This window comes from Rhopalosiphum maidis, chromosome 3 (assembly GCF_003676215.2).
Source record: "Rhopalosiphum maidis isolate BTI-1 chromosome 3, ASM367621v3, whole genome shotgun sequence".
NCBI lineage: Eukaryota > Metazoa > Arthropoda > Insecta > Hemiptera > Aphididae > Rhopalosiphum > Rhopalosiphum maidis.
Window position 1 is genome coordinate 57,413,145 of NC_040879.1, and position 18,810 is coordinate 57,431,954.

The following is an 18,810-nucleotide window of genomic DNA, read 5'->3' on the forward strand; positions in this document are numbered from 1 at the left end:
CGGGATGCCTTGCACTCGTATAGGTGACGAGAAAATTGCGCCATCGTCGTCGTATCATACATATATATATATATATTTGTTATTTTTATTGTTTTATATACAAATATTCGTCTGCACACCGCGAAAGTTATTTTGTGGCACGCATATTAAAATACTTGCGTGTTGGTACATAACTCCGACCGCCGCTCGGTCGTATACTTATGTCTCTCGCCGTACAAAAACCGTATTATTAAAATATTGTCATATTACTAATATATAACATGCTTTAATATTTTCGTTTACAACAGTGGCGTGTTATTTGTTCTAATATAACGCGGTTTCGTACACGGTAGTCAACGACAAAATCAATCGTTGGTAGCCATTAGATGAAACGCAGTCATAATACTTCCTATATTATGTAATTAGGCTATAATGTGATAGTAAAAAAAAAGAAAATTACGGACACACGTCAATTCGTATAAAACAACGATACACTTTGAACGTGGAAATAACTCGCGATAACACTAAATTATTTTATCATGTTTACAAATTACCTGCCCCTTGAAAAAGAGCTGATTTACAAGACCTTCGTGTTGCTTTTACTAGTTAATTTATCCGTATCTACGTATTATATGTGATACTGCGTAGCGGTCATTGGATTTACAATAAATTAATAATTACAGTTTTGACTGCTGACAATGTCTAATTCCAATTCATTTTAAGTTACGAGGATTTTTAATTGTTAATATCTATAATCCCTTCCTTAAAGTTAACAAATAACAGATAGTCGTTAAAAATTAAATAAAAACCTTTTGTTTTTATCTCTAATAGTAATTTTTTAAAAGATCAAACAAATATTACAATTATGTTAAAATTATACATTACTTATAATATTAAAAAATAATTATCAGCGGCGAATATAATAAAAAGATGTAATTGCTTTAAACTATCGATTTTGTTACATTTTATTCAAAAATTCTTTATCGGTTTGATATATTAGAAAAAAATATATCATTATTTGTATATAACAAGACAGATTTTAACACGGATAGGGTTTTAAGTTCAATTATTACTCCAAATATATTCTAAATAACATAATAAATTATAATCAGCCATTGTTAACTACTATACCTATGATTGCTTTTTTTTGACATTATAAAAATAAAATATAAAATTTCTTATTAATATTTAAAGTATAATCTTTTTTTATTAAAAATGTTATAGTAATTAGTGATTAATAATAAAAAAAAAATGTTTTTAAAAGAAATTTTCACTGACTTATATTTTATCAAGTGTGGTAGATATCACAAAAAAAAGGTGTATTAGATTTTTTTTAATGTTTGTAAAATATTTGTTTTCTTCTACAGCATTTTCCTAATCATAGTATGTGAAATTTATTTTACACTACGTTTTACATGCAGTAGAAAACACAAAAACACCACTTCATAATTTTATTAAAATACATTTTAATTAATTTTGGTAAACATAATATAGTTTATGCGTTATACAAAGGGCACAGGGTCGTATTTTACCTTTACAAAAAAAAAAAAAATAATAAATAAATAAATATATCAAAATCAAGTGGAATGCTGTCAATATTTGTATTCCAACGCCGCAATTTAAATTAAATATTAATGATTTTCAATAAGAGCAACACGTCATTGTCCTCAATTAAATATTTAGACAAAAGTAGCTAGTCATGTAGTAGCATACAAACAATGAGAAGAATCACATTATTCAAATTTTGAAATAATTGATAGAATTCCTATAGTAAGGAGGATTTATGTTTATTTTAAATTGCTAAAATAATAAAACACAAGGGCAACTTTATTAATTTTAAATTTTTAGGTTTCTATTAAAAAAACAATTAATTTAATTTTTAAATACAAGGTAGTTTTCAAATTTTCAAGAGATTAGCTATTCAATAGAAAAAAACAAATGATTCACAATTTTAAGTTATTACATTAACTCCCTCTTTTATGATATTAGCCGATTTTCGCATAATACAGCTAATATTGATTCTAGTATCAATTTATTTATACAATCAAACTGGATGTATATACATTACTATAAATTGTGATTTGTTTGTATAAAATAATAAACAACGTCATAATCAGTTAACCTATTCAATAAAAATGACGTTGTTATGACGTATCGGATCATCTTATAGATTAAGAAAAATAATCGTTTTTCTATTTGCTTAGTATCAGTGTTTCACTTAATTTTAATCAATTATTAAGCCGTCGTGGATTACTTAAATTTTATATTTTTAGAAGCATGTAATATTATTTTGAATATCGAATGGAATATTAGAATTTACATCACTTGACTTCATTCTCATATGTTCAATAAAATAAATGTAAGTAGGTATTACAATGTAATAAGTAATTAAACAAATAAATAAAAATAAATTACCAAAATGATAGTTTAACATTATTTTACATTTTTTATTAACTACCTAAATGATTGTATACCAATATATAGTCTATAAAATTAAATGTACCGTGATATTTTTATATTTTCTTAATATAACGTAATATTGAGTAAATTGTTTTGACTGAAAATAAAGTTAAATGATACGCAGAGTACTCGTATCTCTATGTATTCAATAATATTATGATGTATAAGATATTTGATTTTAAATAAGTCGGTTTTAAATGAAAGTGGTTAATATTTCTTTGAAGGTTTTGTCATAATAATGAAAAAAAATCGGTGGTAATTTTAAGTAAAATTACAATAAATTAAACAAAATGGTTTCATGAAAATCGGATGTGCCGTATATTCAATGTTTTTAAATCTAAAGAATGGTCACATACAATTTTCATAGTATAATACAACATTACAATATTGTTGGTAGTATTGTGATATTTCATTGAAACCAATATAAAATAAACGATATTTACGATTTATACGACGTTTTAAGTAAATATATACATGTTTCAAAGTTATGGTTTATAATTGAAAATTATGCTCATTGCTCGTTCGATTTGCGTTTAAGCGTGCATGACTGCTATTTGTAAAATTTTGAATTTACGTAATGGAAAATAGGTTGTCCAAAATAAACCAAAACTTTTGCTTGGCATGCTTATGATGATGATGATATATTATTATAGGACATTTCGAATGTGAACTATATAATTACATTACCAGTGTCATCATAGTGCTATAACATTATTATATATACCAATTCGAATATTACTTAATACTATAATAGATGGTGTTGTGTAGTTACTAGTCAGAGAAGCGAATAAAAACGACGTCCAAAATTACTAGCGCAGACCCAGCCGGGTCCAAGGTATATCAAATTTCTCCTCTTTCTCCACAGACGACAAGTATAATATATATAAGCCGATTAAAGACGTCGTCGATGGCAAACAAGGTCTTCATCGTCGTCGTCGGATCGTTTTCCGTCTTACCCCTAAACGAGCGCGTGATAGTGGAGCACAACCCAAACAGTTGTGTACCTGCTGCCCTCACCCACCACCATCACCCCTTTATCCTATATCTGTTCACCAATATACCTCTCCCATCCTCCGATTTTCCTTCGTGGAGCATTTAACACAAGACACACACACACACACACACACATATATTATAAATCCCTCGATTCTCTAGTCGGCGATCGGGGCCCTGCGAGGAATCAAGAAGCGCATTTATTATTCATTCGTTTATCGTCGTCGTCTTGGTTCTTGTTGTTGTTTCCATCTAATCCCGTCTACTTAGCTGTGCAGGAAAAGCGACGACGGCGGGGAGTTGTAAGAAGACGAGTATTCCGGTTGATGATGCGATGACGAGTACTATATATGTGTATATATATATATATATATATAGATAATCTTACTCTCTGTGAGAAAATATGTATAGCGGTAGTGAGGAATTCTTCTTTAAGTAGGTAGTTCACAACGCAGCGTACAACAATAGAACGCGGAACGTATCGTATAATATTATTATAATCGCAAGATGTATGTAATTCATACATTTGAAATTATGAACGATTTCTAAATCATTTTAAACACATCTATGCAATTTTTCAAAATTAAAATACATTTTATTATAATTAAAAAACTGTAAAACTTAATGTACAACTAGTAAACTATGATATTATAATAGCCAGTAATTATTATTATAAATAAACCTATATATATATATATTATTTACATTTAATTTACAAGTTCACGCATTATAACAAAATGTAATATTATAATATATAATAATAATAAATTTATCTTCCTGATCGGTTTGCATAATTTATCGGCGTAGCTCACGGAATTTCTTTTATAATAATTAGTTACGCCTGTTTTAAAAACCTATAACTGTAAATTAAAAAAGCTGGTCCAGTGGAATATATTAAATAAGCGTAAGCTAAATATTATAAGAATATGCTTTGTAGGGGGGGTGATTTTAAAAATGATCTTTTAGATTTTGAACGGAGTGATGAATGTATTGATTTTACAAAGATGTGTGTTTTTTTTTTTGTGTCTGTTATCACGTTTTGGAGTAGTAATAATGCTTCGATTTTTGACTTCAGCCCCTCTTTAAAAAGGAAAATTCATCTAGTTGGTACTTTGGGGGATCAAAAGTAAAAAATTTCCAGTAGTTTTCAAAAGCGTCGGGAAAAACCCTAAAAAAATAACGGAAAAACGCAAATTTTTACGCATAATCACTTTTTGACAAAATCGATTTTTTGATTTTGCTGTAACTCATAAACGAATCATTGTAAATACTTGAAATTTTCACTGAATGTTAACGTTATCTATTTACGATTAAATTTTCAAAATATTTATAGTCAATTGAAATTTTCTACTTTTCTAAGTTTTTTTTTTTGAAATGCCGATAAAAAAATTTGCAAAGAATTCAAAAAATCTTTAAAATTTAATACAAGGTTTATTATAAGTTGTACTTATCGTAGTAAAAAAAAATCAAAAATCGTTAGTCATAATTTGTGTTTATAAGCATTTAAAGTTCAAAAATTTACGAAATATATCAAAATCGCGAAAATTAGCAAGGAATTTTAAAATTGAAAATTTATAAAATTTTTGTGATTTATACCTAAGGTTAAGAAATCCAGTACAAGGTTATCCATGAGTTTTCCTTCAAGTAACTGTAAAAAAAATTCCAACGTCAATATAGAAAATATGTTACGAGCGTATGAAATGAACATTTTTATCAAAATCATGTAAAATAATGATATATTACAATTTAAATATAGGTAATAATAATATAATATATCTTACAAATTATCATTGACTGACAAATCATCTCCGTTCAGAATCGTTTTTCGTGTACAATGATACCTGTCATTCCATTCAAATGTAACACATCCATTATAGAGACCAGTGACCTACTCTCCATCTCTTTTTTCTTATGGCTTATGATTTTGAAAATTTTTTTATATTAAATATAAATGTTTTAATTGTCAACCTCAATATCTGATAAAAAAAAGTGAATTTTGTTGTTATTTGGGGTTGGTGTGGTCGGATATAAAAAATTCAAAATGCTTTTTAAATAATTTGAAAATATACAAAAATAATAACTTAGAAAAACGGACATTTTTAAGCAAAACCAGTTTTTAACATATTCGAATTTATTATTATTGTTATAACACAAAAACGAATAACCGTATCTAGATACTTCAGATTTTCAACAAATGTTTAAATTATTTCATTCTCTACACAGAGACAGCTTCTAAAATATATTAACCAATAAATTATTTATAAATTAATATGATAATTTCTCCTATTTAGCACGCCCTTATTAAACATGCTATGCAGAACACGAAGTATATTTACACAAGTTTAGTGAATTATAAAAAGCTGTTGATGACACCGAATCACACGCACAGGAATAAAATTGAAAAAAAAATTATCGCGCGTATAGCCTTGTTTTTGAAGTACGTGGCGTGTATCGATAGTAATAATATTATAATGTGTATATTTTAGTCATCTACATTATCATGTGTGTGTGTGGGCACAGACGTCACATGGTATTTGTTATGATGAAATAATATAAAATAAATTTTCTCGCGGCGTTTCTGTTTAAAAAAAATAAAATAAAAACCCAACCAAACGCATAGCTGAATTTATTAAATTCCGTGTTGGACGCGAATTAACAGTGTATATAATATATGCGCATACCTATGTAATGGGTATGTATATTATAAACGATAGAATAGCGGCTGGGATAACTGCAGTAGGCAGTAGCTGAATAATAATAATAATAATAATAATAATAATAATAATAATAATAATAATAATATAATAATACAGTAAATATTCGGGATTACACGGTTCGAATATTGTCGTCGTCGTCGTCGTCGTCGTCGTTATTGCAATCGTATACAACTCGATGTAGCGGCGTTTATACATAATATATAAAAACAAAACGGTAAATGGATATTTCTTTTTTTCGCGCGCTGTGACGGGCGCAGAGACGAGAGATTTTTGAGGGTTGTTTGCGAAAAGGGTTGCAATTTCTAATTTCGCCGTACAAGTTTCAAAAATAACTGCAGAATAAAATCCACGAAACAATGCACGACAGTTGTAATACAGTCCTCAATCAACGTACATAACGAAAAAGTATATACGTGTTCTATCGTATTTAGTATGATAGAACAGTCAAGTTTTAAGTCTTATTAAATTATATTAATCTTCTAATTTTTTATTCAACAAATTACTTTTGGAAATACGTTCTAATTTTTTTTTTCGTTTCATTTTCAACAAATATTTTTATTTTATGTAAACTTGAAAGTAAATTAGAGCATTCTAATTTTGTAATGTAATTTGTAAAACCAGCTTCAAGCCATATACAATAATACTGTTATATTTTTAAATTTAATATTTATATTATAATATTGTCGTCGTGATGTCAGTAATTTTTTCACAGTATATTTATTAACAGAGAATCGGAACAATACTGCGTTTTATAATATCTTATTTTTCGTATGATATTTATACATACCTGCATATGTTCGGTTTTTCTAAAATGAAATTTTATTTAATTAATTAAATGTCGTATCGGCATAGTACTGTGATGTTAAATTTCACATTTATTGTTTTGTAGTATAGTAGTGAAAAAAAATGTAATTAAAAAAAAATGCAGTTATAAAACGAGGCCTTTTTAATCGATTATCCCTGTGTTGTATACATTTAGTTTTCAACCATCGGTCTCATGGTGCACCATTCCCACCGTTGACGTGTGCAACTGCAGTATGCGGGAAATATTAAAGTAGCTGTGCCGTAAAAAAAAAAAAATCATCGACGACAGTCCGACACTTCCTCGGGAAATATTAAATTGATCGGAACATGTCTTGCTGTACAATACGCTACAATCACCGTCCATATTATGCTATAAGACTATCCTGCATCGTAATAATAATACTGCTGTGACTCTTATAAATGCATTTCGCGTATTGACGACAGACATACAAATAGATACTGTTGCATTACACACAATAAGGCGTTCAACTATATATTATTATATATAATAATAAAAAACGCAACATTATATTTTTGTTCGTCCTGGCCCCCGGGCAGAGAGAGGAGCAGGAAGCAAGACAAAGACGTGATTCCTTTTGAGATTTCGACTTTACGCGTTGAAAAAATAAAACGATTTGTACTGATAGACGATAACAACTCGAGTTGTGTAATTTATTATGACATACATTGATATACAGTCAAGTCGTGATAACTCGAAGTTGAAGCGAGATACAAATTCACTTTGAGATATCTAACTCGAATTTATATTAATTTGTATATGATTTGTATTTCTAGGGGTATAAAAAAAATAAGAGTTGTCATATTTTACGAGTTATCGTGATTCGACTGTATATTATGTATATTATAAATTTAATCTGTATTTAGTGTGTTAGTGTGTAATTCCGTACTTATGTCAAGTGATTCATTTTTATTGTTTTATACGATTCAATTAACTATAATTTAACAAATATGTTATTTCTCAGTTTATTCATGTTGCATAAGTAATAGATATAGATAATATGAACTGTTTAATAATAAAAAATATACAAAAAAATTATTTTAAGTTAATATCTTGGTGGTTTGTGTAAAATTTGTTTAATAACAGACCCTATTGGTCCATTTAATCAATACCTGCTTATAAACATCATAAATGTCAGTTACTGTAGTCATAGTATGATATATTAGAGTAGAATATATTTTTAGATTTAGAAAATTGAAATAATGCTAACTATAAGGAAAAAAATAACTATTAATAAAGGTTAAATTTTGTTGGGTTGTAGATACTAAATAATGTGATCAAATTTTTAAATCGTTTTGCACATTTATGAATTATAACCTAACGCATTGGCGTTTAAATTAATTAATTTGAAATGATGGAATTATTTTTAATTTTATTTCACTTAATTTTATAATTGATAATGAAATACAGTTAACTATTTTGGAGTACGTAGAAAAAGTATCGATTAAAAATTTAAAATAATTGCAAAAAATACCAACGACTAGTGTATTTATTTTATTGAATTTTACTACAGCCACCTATGTTTATAAAAAATGTGAAAACTACTGCTACATTTCACAAATTGCTGTATTTTTGAAACGACATTTATTATTTCCATTCATTTAGGACTAAACCAATTTTTTAAAATTGTTTTAATTTATTATTATTATTATTTATTATTTATTATTATTATTATTATTATTTATTATAAATTATAGTTACTAAATAAAATAGGTATTTAAAATTTTGAACAAAATTGAAGCGCTTTTATGATATTTTTGTTTTTATGAATCATAGCAAGAGCATCTTCTATGGTCCATTGACCATAAGTCTTATATTATATTGAAAATATTCGCAATACATTTGAAATTAGCATTACTGACTTAACTGATTTCTTTAAATTAAAAATTCTTTATATATATTATGCTCAACAGCTATATACACATTTAGGAATCCTAAATTAGGACGATAGTGTGTAGCGTTCTATCTTTACCATGCTTAACTTAAAGGATAAAGTACATCATAATAAATACAGAAAATAATAATAAATAAATATAACTCGGGGCCACGCAATGTTCATCTCCGCCAAAGCAGTTGGCGTTGAACGACGGTCTGCTTGTGAAACTCTTGGAGATTGTGATTGTAGGGGGGTGAAACGGAGAAGAGGGTGGACGTGTATCGCAAAATAATATTTAATTACAACCGAAAACTTGTTCGTGAGTGTGTCTGCAGATTGTTTTATACATTATTTTATGTATATGTATATATATATATATATGCTATAATATCGCGTCATTGTTTTACCGCCACCGCTCGTCAACGGTCGACTGATATAGTATATGTATATATATGTAATGCACATGTATATACAAACGAGGAACGGACGTCGTGAGCAAAGCGATTTCGGCGTATCGTCACGGTCCCGAGTCGGGTCGGCGGGTACAACAAACGTTTTTACAGCATCTGCAATCGGGTCGAGAAAACTTTTCCATCGGTCTTCTTGTTACGGAAAAAAACGTCTAAAATATTCAGACAATCGTCTTCGCACAACTTCTGTTGCTCCTGCCGTAACCTCTACGAAAGACTCGTCTTTTGAGCTACTATTGTGTACATCGTCGTCGCGAGTGGTAAATACCTACTCCGCGGTTATACTGTATAATATTTGCGGTACGCTAAAAAGTCACGCGGCGACCGTGACGTTAAATATTTATGTGTACGATGCGGTCGGATAACTTTTTCTGCAGTGTTTTGATGTTCTTAAAATTCATCATCGTATAATCAGAATTTCAATACAATTTCTGAACGACTAATATTTTTAAAGGTTTAACTTCTCTTTCAAAAACGATTTTCTTGCAACTACGAAAAAGTGTGTTGCGTGTGTTTACAACCAAATCGTATCTATTTCCATTATTTACAGTTTTATCAAAAACTAAAAGACGCTAAATTTAATACGGTAATTTATAATTTACTTAATAGTGATTTAAATATAAGTTTTTGGTTAATAACTATAGTACCATTAGGTTCTATTAACACAATACAATTAATTGTTGATAAAAAAATAGTACTAAATGTTTTATATTCATTAATTTTGTCTATAATTATCATAAAATAGTACTTAATTAATTGTGAATTGATTATTAACAAAAAGATTAATTCTATGGATAATAATACCATAGTAAATATTTAGGTTTTAAGTTTTTGAAAACCGGACGTATCTTTTTTTTTGTTTAACTACATTTTGATAACCAGAATATCTATTTTTTAATTACTAATTAGATTAGGAATAAAAAAGTTCTACTAGAAAAAAATAAAATAATAACAACCAATAGAACATTTGTAGAACCTTTTGATTATTCACTGACATTTTAACGTTAAATTTTGTCATAAATAAAGATAGGTAACGCGACACACGATTAGTTTTGATTTGATAATAATTAAAAATCATTAATCACAAAAGAGGATATTATAATTTGTAGTTTATGATTGCTGTTCTGAACAATTCGATACTATGAGATAGCAACCTTTTGTTTCTAAGGACTGTACTATAAATTACAACAGTGGTAGCGTTGATATTATTGATGTTTGTGGACAATATAATATTGTGTGTCTAACATTTAAGATAATATAAATGATTTTAACTGAATGCTCTTGAATTTTTAATAGGATTTTGCTATTGGATAGTGGACATAAAAATGTGATATGTAATCGCACATATATTTAATAAAAAAATTAATTTTCAACCTTTTTTTTATCTATCCGTGTGAAATTAAATAAAATATTATTAAATAACAAGATCGACATCTTTAGACTGTATTTTAATTGCCATATTTCTTCTAACCAACAATGACGTATAAAGTTTTTAAATACTTTCAAAATTGACTTTTAAGTCTAAATTTCCAGGGAAAAACAGGACAATCCAAATCAAAACTAAAAAACGGCGGATATAATATAATATTTAAGAAAATTATACACTCTTCCAATGGAAAAAGGTTGAAAACGATTCGAGGCCGTTAAGCTATGAAATAGTTTGTCAGGTTAGGTCTGACTGAATCACATTGTTCAATAATTCGATGTTAGAGTTGGACGCAATATAGTCACGATGGCTAGGTTTGACCGAGGAGAAAAGTCCACCATGGCTAGTATAATATTATATCAAGTCCCCGATCGGACATACCGGCCGCTGTATTGTACCGGACGTAGCGACGGTTGGCGAGTTTTAACGGCAGTGGAACCGGCGGCAACAGACGTCGTATCCGCTATTTTCCTGCTACAAAAAACTCGAAGAGAGGACGACATGACTACGGGAGAACAACACAAATAGTGGTGGTGGGTGAGGGGCATTATTTAAAGGGAAAAAAAGAATTCTGACGATTTGTAACTGGAGCGTCGATTGCCGCATTCGACTATACACACGAACGCACATTGCGAGTATATACGTAATAATATGTGCGAGTGTGCGTCGCTCAAAAAGGTGTGTATATTATTGTAAATAATTGTTTGTTGTTAAATAATAAAAATCCTATAACATTATTTTTACACATGGGGTGAGTTTGTCCTCTTAAGTACGACCGGCTAACGATATGTATATACTATATATATTATATTATATTATATTAGGCTCTCGTGGGTACAATGGCTAGTCAAATTACTTAACATTTTAACTCGATTGGTTAAGTTAATGTAGAACGATTTTATCACTATAAAGTTATTTTTTTTATTTTTAACTAAATGCTAAAAATAAAGTAGAAATCAAATTTGTTAAAAAATAAAAATCAGTTATACTTTTTTATTTTAACTGACAATACATTTATTCAAAGGATGAGTACATTTGATAGAAGCATATAAAAAAAAAATCATATATATTTAATAAAAATGACACTATCAGTATTATAAGAGTAATTGCAAGCAAAAATTACTGTAAATGAGAATATCGAATGAATAATGAATTTTTCTTACAGGTTATAAAAGATATTAATAATGTTTTAATTTTTGGTTGGGTAATTATGTTTAAGGATTGTTGGTACTGTCGTATCTTTAAACGTTTAACGGAGTTATCAGGTACTTAGTTTAATTGTTGATATATTTGAAACATAGTATGTTTGGGTGAGTGTAATTTTATATAGAAATGTTTTATGTTTAATTTAGAAATTAAGTTTTATTTGTTTACGTCATTTTGATTCCTCTATAATTTAGAAATTCAGCACTTAATACTTCGATAGACTATAATGTTTTATATATTTTAATTAAAATTTCAGTATACCATAGCCTAAAAACAATATTTATGAAATTTGTTTAGGTTTTTATAAAAAATATAATTTGTTTAAAGCTTTGTAACGTCAGATTTTTATTAGATAAATATGATTTACGTATTTTTTTTTTCAAATAAATATACCGTATAAGAACGTATATAATATTATGCATTTTGATTCAAATGTGAAAAATCTGTACTTTTCTCTTTTCAATTCGGCATGAGCCTCTAAATCGGGGACATAACTTACAAAAAACTGTGAATGTATTTGGACATAACAAATAAGAAACTCGTTTGGATATCGATTAACAAGACACACGAAACCGTTCCTCATACCGGCTCAAACGATAATAACACGCATAACGTTTAAGGATAAAACGGGGCGATCGCGCGTGTTGGATCACGGCGTGTCGATTGAATAATAGTAAATTATTCAAAAGTCGGTACAGCGTTAGCTGCACTATTGTTGCAGTCTCTATGCACTTTGTATCGTCGGGCAAAAAGGAACAAACGAAAAAAAAAACAAAACTAAACACATGATTGCGGGTCGGCGCTAGTGCGGCAAAACGAGATCGGCTCACTGTACGTATATAATACGCGTGTAGTACCTGTAAACGTACATTCGTGTGGTACGCGCGAGGGTATAGTGTATAAATGTGGGCGCGTTCGACCGGGGCGAGACGGACGACTAACGAAATCGGCGCTGAGGGGGGAGGACGCGCGCGCGATATCGGTTAATTGCTCGTGAAATTCGATTAGACCACCGGTGTTCGCAGACGGCCCATCGCGCGTGAAACAGTGTAGGAGGAAAGTCAATTTAAAGGGATCGACCGGAGACGGCGGCGGCGGTGTGTATTATGTATTATCGCGCGAAGGCGAACGGACGGCGAGTGCTTCGAGGGCGAGTGGTGGTGATGTGGTGTGGCATTAAACGTATATTAGCGAAACGGTCGGCGGGGTGAGGGGAAACGGGCAGACGGAGAAGGAGCGTGTTGGAATTGCCCTCGAGATCTGCCGGACAACAAAACGTGTGCGTATATGCGAGAACGCGCGAGATAGGTATAGGTGTTGAGCAGAGAGAGCGGTTGCGAGTAATCTCTGTCGCGTAACGCCTCTGCCGCACGCGTCTCCTCGCGGCTGGCTGCACGATACGATGAAAAAAAAATTAACTCGAGCCAAGTTGAGGAAAATCTGCGTTAACGACGTTGAATTATAAGTTAATAATATTATAATAATAGACGATCCGTTTCACTTTAAAAGTTAAAGTCTGCGATATGGAGGAATACAACTAATCGATTTATTTGTATTTATCGCCCGAGTCGTTCCTGATAATATTATTATTATTTAGCGATCGCGCGTCATTCTATCGACATTTAAAATTAAAATTTTATTAAAATTTTTAAATTATATCTAAATGAATTGTTAAAAAACATCTTAAACTATTCCTTCTTGTTGTATATACTTACAACCTATTAGCCGTGATACGTTCATGTCAAATAATATTGTTGTATGCATGCGATTCGTTTGTTTTAATTTAAAATCACTGTATACAGCGTCACGAAAAATAAATAATTAACTGCAATTAATCTTAATTTTAGTTATAAATCAGCATAATAAACTTAATAACACGATTAGATTAACGTATTATTTTTCATATTAAACGAAATAAACCGAAGTTGTTGCAATAGATACTTTCATCTGTTTAGTTAATAGTAGCGAATTTAGAGTATTAACTAACTAGGAAGTCGATAGACTAACTAAAATTAATTTTTTTGATTTAGCTTTACCTTTTCAATTGTTCAACACTTACAATTGCACGTAATGCGTATATAATATATTACAACAGTTATTTGAAAATATTTTATGAAACATATACTATAGACTGAGTATAGACAATGTACCGAGAATAGTAATGATTATGTTTTGGCAAAATAAGCTATTCATATGAGTTAAAAAGCCGAGATTAAAAATTCATATCATTGTAATACAACAACATTACTACGACGAGCAAAAAAGTGTGACACTTTTTCCAGGAAGTCTGTTAGGGTTTTTGTGTGTGACACGAGTAAATGAAGTTCTAGAAAAGTACATTTTAGTTTTTCGATTGTTCGGTTTTTTAATAACAGGTTGTCGTTCGTATATTTTATTGTTAACTAATTTTTGTTTTTGAGTTGTTACAATATTTTGTTGATCAATATTGTTGGTTGTTTTGGATAAAATAAATAATAGAGTGATCTTATCGATTCACGAGAACCTAATTAAAACTGATTGGTTGATGGTCATTCATTTTTAATTCTTAATTGATGTGTTTTAACAATGGGAAGAAAAGGTTATGTAAACGATGGACATCGATGACCTAATGTATAAATAACTTTTAACTTTTTCAGCGTTGCTCGCTGAGTGACTTTTTTGTGTGAATTATAAAATACGTTAGCGCGCGAAGTGAAATTTCGTAACGGAGAAAAAAACTTTTCCCGTTTTGATAAATGTACAAACATGTGCATATATCAAATTATATTTTGGCTTTTTCTGGATAATGTTATGTGTTGAATTTTAGGGTCGTACTCAGAGATGGCCGGGGTGGCCATTGGGAGTTATTTTTGTTGTTTAGTTGACTATATTAAATATTTCTTATATTAAAACAATATTATGTAAATATATATTTTTTTACTTACATTGTTTTGTTAATTTTTGTGAGGGGATTTGAAATGTAATTTTTATTAAAAGCGGTGTGAGAGTAATCAAACCTATTATTGGTACCGTAATAATAATCATTATATTACACACTTGTGTACCTACAGTTCATATTATGAAAAACAATTCGGGTTTTATACTTTTACACGATGTACCCGTGTCCGCCCACGACCCCCCTCCCAACCCAAGAAAAAAGCTTCAAACTCCAATATTCTACTAAACATCGCGACCGTCTGTTCTCAGTTTAAACGAATGGGTACAACCCAATGGTTTGGTTTCGGATGTTCTTAGTATGTGGACGAATATATTTTTTTTAAAAGACGTTTTATATTAGATCTCGGGGATTTCGGTGGACAGCGCATATCAACGTTGCCCGCGGTAGTTATATGTTTGACAAACAAAACCGTGTGCTGTGCTCGTATGCGAGCCGATCACGGCACGCCGCGTGCCCTAAACGTGTACGTACACCGCTAATAACACGCTGATATCGTAATACGAGTAGAGGCGGTACACACCTGCAGCATCGTCCCACTAAATACTACACGTATTCCCGCCAACCCGTAAGCTCATAGTACATATGACGCGGAGTGGTAATCGCGCGCGTATTCCACACATACACGAGTAAATATTAATATATATATATATTTGTAGTCGTACAGAGTTGTGATATATATATATATATGTTATATACATAGACAGTCATCGCGGTGTATTGTGTTCGTGTATATACACATTACTATATACGTATTATTGTCATGTGTATAGTCGTTGCACGTATCATATATCTTATATTATCTACTATTGTACGTGTGCACGAGTGTAGTCGTGGTATGTGGTATATAATATATATATATATATGTATAAAACCGTCAGCAGTGATAACAATGATCATCGCTGTATAACGTATATAGGTGTGTGTGTGTGTGTGTATGTGTGTGTGTATATACCGAAGTGTACCACTAGTAGTCGACTATCACCACTCGTTGCTGCACCGGTTGAGTTATTCGAAACATCCGCAGACCGGCGTCAAATATAATAACATTTAGGTGTTGTACTATGCGTAGCATTCAGCGGTAATACTGATTAAAGTGACGCGCGTGTCTCTACATTAGTCTGATGTAATTATTATATTTTTCGGTACTCGACGATGGACATTTTTTATTGCAGTGTGTGCGTGTTAAATATAAATTGATTACAATTTGATTTATTTACCAACGTGGGACGAAATAAAAGTAATAAAAAATTCATTGAAAATGTTTTACAATTTTTTTTTTCGCCATTATAACGATTGTGTATGCTGTTATAATACAATCGTAAACATAATATATATGATTCAAGCACACACACACACACACACATACACATCGATGGATATAATATACATGCACGAAATTATGAAAAATACGATATTATTGACTATAAATAGGACTAATGATTCGATTGAAAATTCAACATCTAAATAGCTAATTGTACAATTAATTATGAAACTGGGAACAGAGAATTAAATTTTGAGACTTTGAATTCGCATTTTTTTTTTAATTTTTAGATCTTTTTAGATCGTTTTCACTTTTCCATTGAATTTTTTTATATTTTTAAAAATTCCCGTCAATTCAAACAAGAATTATTTTTCTATCTTATCACGTAAAACAATTGTTCTGTATAAAAATAAATAATAATATTATATTCCTACAATATTTTAAGTTTATATGAACATGTAAGTTTTTGCTTAAATCATTAAAGCTATAATTTGGACCAACATTGATTTGGTAAATCATGGGTCCGGTAGAATTTACAATTTTGGGCCCCAAATTATTCATTTCTATTTTTTTTAACGTCAAAATAAAATTCATGCAAAATATATTTTTAAATCAATGTTATAATGTAATTAGCTGTTTATACACGAGTAGTTGGATCATACAATAATATTTTATTGTCAAAAATATGATTATTTAGTATTCAATAACACTATACTTTAAATGTGTCTAATTAATGCTTAATATTTCTTCAAGTTAACAAATTAGTAAAGTAAGTAAACAAATTTAAAAGTCAATGTTTTTTTAAAATAAAAATTAGTATTATTTTTTACACTTATATATCAAACTAAATGTTTAGTGTTTTAATTAAAATTTAATTTCAGCTTTAAGGCCATCGTTTTCGGGAAAAAGCCATTATACTTAATAGCCCTCCAAATAAAATCCATATCTATTTTGTTTTCCCAAAGTATAATAAAAAGGTATACAATTAATTTGATATGCCTGAATTCGGTGGACCCCTCTTTTGAGTGGGCCCAGTGCAATTATTGTCCCATTTGTTTTTCTTTAAATATGGCACTGTATGTGGTGTACTTAAAACGAAAAATATTTTTTTGAAAAAATACTGAAAGTTGTACAATCACTATAAGTGATCCAGGGAATATTAAAAAAAAAAAAACGAAAAAACTTACAATTAACTGAGCTAAGTAATTGCGCTGACGTTATTCTTCACATGAACTCGCTTTAAGTTTTTTTAAGTTGAACTTATTATTTTTGAATATAAATATATAGCTTAACGTGTTCTCAATGTCCACTCAACTACCGCAGTTGATTTTTTCGTTAAATTTCCCACCTTTTCAGTATCACGCATACATGACTATAGAGTATAGACTATACCTATTAGGTGTTATACTATAATAGTATAAATGCGCAGACTACACGAGTAGGTATAAATGTGTTAGTATAATGTAATATGTATGTATTATTATATTACTTAAACACAGTGGTGTGCTCCGCAATGTGTCGCTAGCGTATGTATGGCTATACGTATAACGTGTCATAATATGATAATGTGCGTAATTAAGTTTCAACAGACGGTAAAGTGCGTGCGTGCGTGTGTGTGTGTGTGTGTGTATGTGTGTGTATGTGTGTGCGCGAGAGAGAGAGAGAGAGAGAACGTGTAATTGAAAGTCGGCGGCGGCTAGTGAATTAGGGTTAACACCGCGTATAATACACGTGTATAATCCGGTGCAGGCCCGCAATCAAGTGTCATATATAGTAGTGGCGTATTATATTGTATTATAATACTATACATATTATTCGTATGTGTACAGAACGAGTTTTCGCCCAATGTACAACCGCATAGTTTTACTGTTAATCCGTTGCACGATTTATATTTTTAGATTATTTTACAGGTATATCAAACTCTGTATCAATTGCACATGCAGCACTATAAACGTGTTGCCAAGTTCATAACAACTCTAGTTAATTAAGTTGAAAGTCAACATCGAGAACGTTAAACTATTAATTAGGTGATTGTTAACGAACGATTTTCTTTTCAGATCCAAAGAGTTACACGTTAAGACGGAGAATTAATATTAACTTAACACAGTAAAAATCAATTTTTTTTAAAAAAATTATTACTTGTTCACACGTTTAATTGCGATTGTGCGACTTTAAAATATTTTTTTTTAAATAAATCCTACTGATTAAGTTTTATTTTTATGTGAGTTATTGCACACTACAGGTGTAAGATTTTTAGAATCTCAGAGATTACAGAAAACACGAAACTTTAGACATTTAAATACAGGTTTGTGGCAACTAAATGTTAAAATTCAGAAATTACATTTTGTTCGTATTTAACTTGTACTTATATACAATGTTCAGATAAGGAATAAAAATGTTAAATAAATAAATTAGTTTTAATTACACTTATAACACACCAATGAATTTGTAATGACATTGTACAAATACGATATTAACTTAATACATATATTTTTTTTTAATTAACTGGAAAAAGCCTGACCTAATCGTAATATTGCATTTTTTAAATACCTACTTAATTAACTTATTTGTTATGTACAAAAATAAAAAAAAAAACTTTTTGATTAGTTAATTCTCGTCTTCTTCGTGTATTGAAAACAATTTATAAACACTTATATTTAT

General features: G+C 29.8%; 1 protein-coding gene across 2 annotated transcripts in view; it reads left to right on the forward strand.

The window, feature by feature from the left end:
* Positions 1-18,810, forward strand: part of LOC113558815 (zeta-sarcoglycan) — a 129,324-nt gene that overhangs the window by 476 nt on the left and 110,038 nt on the right. The gene's annotated exons all lie outside the window — the stretch shown is intronic.